The following is a 6000-nucleotide window of genomic DNA, read 5'->3' as shown; positions in this document are numbered from 1 at the left end:
CTGTCATTTATGGATAAACTTTTGAGTTTTACAGTCTCTCTCTGAGATTTCCTAATGTTCACCAAGACATAACACACAATAGCTCTGCTGACAGCCTTAACTCTAAGAGGAGAGAATTTTATTACTTAATATTTAAAAAAAAAAACTTTTTCCCTAGGAGATGCAGGCTTAAAAGTTGTTACATTAAAAAAGTTTTCGGGAAAATAATAAACCAAAACAAACAACCAGACTCCAACGCCTTATTCTGTCCCTGCAACCAACAAATTACATTTTAATTCTAAAGGTCAATCTGTTTATATTACCTACATACACAATTGGAGACTTATTTGTCAAAATTATTTGCCAACTAGATTTCCCAGTCCCATACCCTGTTTCTGTGACTCTTTGTAGCACAAGATGATTCGGATTTAGATCAAGGCCAAGCTCTCATTGCTGTCTCTCCAAGGGCCTCTAACTGAAAGGCTTTAGTTTGCAGTGCCAAGTAATTTTTCTTGTGGAAAATACATGTAATACACAAGCCAAATGGTAGCAGGGATCTCACAGAAGAGGTGAAGCATTATTTAATGTGATTGTGTATATTCCATAGAATAAGAGATTTAAAACAGGTGTTGAACAATTTTATTTAAATATTATAACAGTGCTTATCTGAAGAAAATGTCTGTCTCTGGAACATAATAGAACTTATTCAAAGATTAATTCAGTGAAAATACTTTTGCTTCAATTAAAAATAGCCACTGAATTAACACATCTCATACTGTGGTATTTTAGACTGAGAACTTAACAAAAGAGGGTCAATAATTGCTGTGAGAGACAAGAGAAATCCACAGAAAACAAGTCAGCAGATAATGACAATTTTGCCATTCACCTAATCTTAGGAATCAGTCGAGCTGTGTGTGCTGCTGGGGTCTGTGTGAACCAGACTACCTGGGGGGGGGGGAACCTGAAGCATCATTTGCAGAAGGCACAGCCAACTCCTCCTGCACACTCAAAAACCCTCTGCAGAGAAATCATGGTGGCTCTTCCATCTGAAGAAGTGAGACAAGATCACAGGGCCAAAGGGTATTATTGCAAGGACCAGAAAACTTCTCTCCCCTACCTTTTCTAGTAACACATTCAAGAAAAATGAGTAGCCACTCAAAGTAAGAGAGCTTTTCCTTAAGCTGAAAATAGTATAGAGAAACACTCACCAAGGCAATAATTAACAAAACCCATTTGAACTTGTTAAGAACTTACAGCAATTGAAATAGTTAATTTATTTGCCCTTGTGGTATTTATAGTATATAATGGTCACTTTAAACAGAAGGACATGCAGCAAATCTTCTGCATATGCTCAGAGTCACAGGAATTAATGCCAGGTCTGAGGTTGGCTAGCCTGGGCTGCTTACTGGAAACACACATCACGCTTCATTTAGTACTACATGAAAGTTAATCAAGTTTAATAACCTTTTCCTGAAATGTCCCAGGAAATGAGGTAGAAAAATTAAAACAGTTAGATGTCTGCTGAAAAGCAAATATATTTATTATGCACTTTAATATACACAGGGATTTTCGCTTAATATAATACAAGGAATAAAATAAAAATTTTACAATGTGAAATTCATTCAATGTACATTAAAGGCTATTTACAACCCACTCCAGGAAAAAACAGTCTATCTGCAAACCAAGTTAACTGAGGAGTTCAGATGGGGAATATTAAGCATAACAGACATTTGCATAGCAGAGTAACTGAGGAGGGAAAACACCTTTTTAATTTTAAAGAAGTGGTAATGTTTTCAGTACTGATCACAGAGAAGACAAAAATGCGTCAATTGTGCCTCGGTATCTCTTAATGCATTTCTCTCCAGATGAGTTTTTCCACATGCACACAGTATTGATATCCATGTCCACAAAACAGTCTTTTTCCCCAGCTCTCCCATGAAGAATTTTGGATGTCTTGTGGAGATGACCTTGGAAGGACCAGCGAAATGGGATGAAGAGAAATAGGATTCCTGTTTTATTCAGGTTTTTTGGGTGGTGAGAAGTGCTGCCCTGGCAGAAGGAGCTGTGCTGAGTCACAGCTGCACCTCTCTGCTCACCTCCACTCCATTTACAGATGGGAAAGGGCAGGGCAGAGGGAACAATGGGGGAACAGCAACTTTGCTTGGCACACAAACCCCTCACAAATGGTGATGCTAAAAATCACACGCAACAGCAATGTGGAATTACACAGACCATCTGAGAAAATAGATGATTTAAAGCAATTCATGCCCTGCTCCAAAGGGATATTCAAATGTGGCAGAATTGTCATTCTGAAAACATTTTTGACAGGTCTACTTTCTGCTGATTTGGAGAGAGGGTCTCCCCAGTGACTGTTTCAAATGTAAATACTATTCACACAAAACCCACCAGACTATCTGTAAGTTGTGGCCCCTTGTGAAATTGGCTACATTTTTACGTCCTCTGTCCACAAGGTGCAACTAATAACAACACAATAAAATTAAATAAATATAATCCCAATGACAGTCAAGGTCAGTAGAAAAAATGTTGGCATTCAGGGGTCCCTTTCCACAGAACAAAACATACATCTAATCACTAAGGAAAGTCGTATTCTTGCACAGTATTGCAAATGTACTACACTTGAGGTTTGGAACAAGTTTGCTGAGAACATTTTGGTGCTTTCTCTTTCCTAAACCACTAACCCTCTTAAGGCCATTCTGCCAGACTCCTGCTATGTTTATTTTATAATTGTCCCACAGGGACAAGAAATTCAATATATGAAACATTCAGAATAAACCATTTTGCTGTGTGTCAGCTTCTAACATCTAATTTTACTATATGCTGAATGCCTGACTATAGAAGATTCTTTTCTGACATTTAGGAAAAAGCAAATAAGAATGGAGGTGCAAGATTTAAAAGCAAAAAAGCATTCTGATGACAGTTGATAATAACCAGACATGGAGCCCTTCAGTGCCTCAGAATACGCACTACATCTACATCCAGGGGCCATTCATCAAGGTTTAAGGATCTAATTATTCATCTATGAAAAATAACCTCAGCTCTCCATCATCTTATTTCTGGAATGACCAGAATTAGAGTATGAAAAAGATGAAACCCAAGCCTTTAGAAGAAACACTTGCATACAAAAATAGGCTTATTTTCTAAAGAGCAAGGCTGTGTAATGGTGAATATAGTAGAATATAGCTTGCATTTGTAGGAGAAAAGAATCCACTTGTTTCATTTTATCACTTGCAGAACTGTGCAAGTAAGATGTGCACATTCAAAGGGAAAACTCACACTGCTCACTTTCACAACAATGACCTTGACTTTGCTCTCTTTCACACAAGTAAAATGCTTCTGCTGTAAGGGCGGGAAACCAGCATTCCACTATCCACGGATGGGCTCTCCCGACTGCTGATTCACCGTGCTCCAGGTACAGAGACACGCTGGCTCTACCTAATCCCCATGAAGCAGTAACCACATTCATACAAGTTTGTGCTTTAAGGAGTTATTGTCTCAGGACAGGGCTAACTCAGTCATCTCTGTACTCCCCAGGCAATGCTGTCGCTGTGCTTTTCCACTGCACTCTCGCTGGGTATTCTCTCAGCCTCGCTCACAAAGGGTCTGTATTTTCCATGGTTTGCTTTACTGACATTCCCAAAAATAGTCCTTTACCTTGGAAAAGAGAAAGAGCTGTTTCTAATGTATAGAGATATACAAGAAAGCAGGATCAGACCTTTTAGCACCTCAGACATACCCATATTAGTTACCTCCTCACCGTAGCAATAACAGAGCCTATTGAAGACCAAGTGTCCAAAATCTGCCTATTGCTTTCAGTGGTCCCAGTCTGCCATCCAGATTTGGTGCTGTAGTACCAGAGAGTAGATTTTTGCCTCTTAAAAATCCCAAAGACACTGCAGGTGGTTGCAGTCCGACTTCTTTGCCACCACTGAACAGCAATTACACAGACAGAACACACAAGTACAGTATTTATAAAATACTGTTACAAGACTTGGAATTCTGGAGGGAACCTTTTGAAGTACACGGGGAACTGACAATACATGACAACAATGCAAATGTGACAAAGTCGTTGCTTATTTTCTTTAGCCACAGAAAAATAAATACAAAAAAGCACTGCCTTTTCCATAGCACAGTTCACTGTGGCACATGCACCTCTACCAAGCGATCTGGAATAGGAAATCAGAATTCCTGGTTCTTACCATTTTCAGCTGTGGTCAGGGAAATACAGCATATATCTTTCTGCAATTAAAAAAAGTGCTCATTCTGTGTATTAAATACAAAGTACACAAAATAAAATTTCGAAGCACAGAGGGTTATACTGAGAAGGCAGCCTGAAAATGTAGGCACGTTACAGTAATTAAGGTAACTGAACTGTAGGAATCACATTCTTGAATTTCTAGGTGGACTACACAAGCACTGTTTGCTTTCACCCCAGCCAGCTGATAAATCATCGGGAGCAGAAGCGCTTCTGTTCACAGCATCATGGAATTGGCCTGGAAGTACAAAATAAAAACACTGAGCTTTGAAACGGTCTGTAACACAAACAGCATTGTCAGAAATGGAGCTGTATCGTCCCTAATTAAAGTCAAAAGCACACAGCAGCAACCTGATGAGGAAAAGTGCTTCCTGCTTAACGCCAGTACTGTGATTGATTCCCTGTGCCCTCTGCCAACCCAAGTACCTACAATGTCTCCACAACAGGAGAGCTTCCTGGAAAGGCTGTGAAGCAGCAGCCAGGAAAGTAAAGCCATTCCTGTGGTGCTCCCATGGGGTATTTCTGATGTGATTCCCCACAGGTGACTCATTTATCCACCAGTCAGGGAAATTACCCTTTTTTCTGCTTGAGATTTGGCAAAAGAGGAGGCAAATTACAGCCTGTGGCCAAGCAATTAATAATCCACACAGAATTGTTCTAAACTCCCATCTTTAAAGTGACGCTCTGGGAAGTGTTAAGAGAAAAGCAAAAGGAACCATTTGGTTATCCACACCTCATTTTTTAGTCATTTGCAAAACCAAGAACTTCACTGAGAGAAACCCTGAATTTTCAGTAACACACCATTTGTTCCAGACAAAGCAAAGCCAAATTTTAGTATTATATGTAGAATGTTCAGATTTGTTTATATGCTGTCTACATTTTAAAATCAAGGAAGATGGAAAAATTCACCCAAACCAGTCTTTTGATGGCAGGTCAGGTCAGATGAACACATTCTACATCAGAACCATGCAATGGATTTACAATAAAGTATAACATGAAAGCAAGCAATGAACATCAGGTGCAGGCACGTAAGAGTTAGGAAATACAATCCTTAATTACAGTTTCAAAGTTTTACAGAAGCAGGAAAAAATTACAAATAAATTCTAACCCTGTTTGGGCATGATGTACTACTGTGGGAATCTGAAGTCCTTGTAACTTTTATGAAGGTTTAAGGACTTTTTTCTCCCACCTGATGATTCCTCTCCATGCCTGTTCCCGCTGTCTTGCCCCACAGCTCATCTGACCCTTTGGTAAAATTTGCATTTTACAAATGTGCAGGCTCTAGTGCAGATGTTTTTGAAACACTGTATTGTTTCAAATGTTTTAATTGAACCAAAATGCCAGCCCAACAGGGCCTTGCACAATATTCTATAGCTCTGCAATTCTCCAGGGACCTCAGCTACGCCTACAGATATATTCCATTAAAATCAATTTCCAGCACATTTTGGGAAAATGCCTATTTATGTGTTTTTGACAGCTGAAAACCCTCCATGTATGGATTCTGCACCACCTGCAGCTGTCCTAGAAACACGCTGTCTCTGATGACCTGCAGCAGAACTGAGTCAGAACTGGCAAGAACATTCTTGTTCTAAGGAGCAGCAGCCTGAGCTGTCCAAAATGCCGCATTCATGCACAAAAAAATGTTTTCAAAAGTAAGCGAGCGAGCGGTAAGAGGTGGGCACACCTCTTATTCTGCTTCTCTGAAATTCCAATAGAAAACATTAACACATTCCAAATACCCTAAAAAG

The 6000-nt window shown here is 39.5% G+C and overlaps 1 protein-coding gene across 2 annotated transcripts in view; it reads right to left on the bottom strand.

Moving 5' to 3' along the window:
* Nucleotides 1-1498: 1498 nt before the first annotated feature.
* Nucleotides 1499-6000, bottom strand: part of ANKRD50 (ankyrin repeat domain 50) — a 39833-nt gene continuing 35331 nt past the window's right edge. For both annotated transcript variants that reach the window (XM_038135378.1, XM_038135380.1), the window contains exon 5: nucleotides 1499-4490. The gene's annotated coding sequence lies outside the window, so the exon portion shown is untranslated. The remainder of the gene's footprint in view (nucleotides 4491-6000) is intronic.

Source organism: Motacilla alba, chromosome 4 (genome assembly GCF_015832195.1).
Source record: "Motacilla alba alba isolate MOTALB_02 chromosome 4, Motacilla_alba_V1.0_pri, whole genome shotgun sequence".
Classification (NCBI taxonomy): Eukaryota; Metazoa; Chordata; class Aves; order Passeriformes; family Motacillidae; genus Motacilla; species Motacilla alba.
The sequence above is the reverse complement of the archived record's forward strand: the minus strand, read 5'-3'. Positions and strand labels throughout refer to the sequence as shown.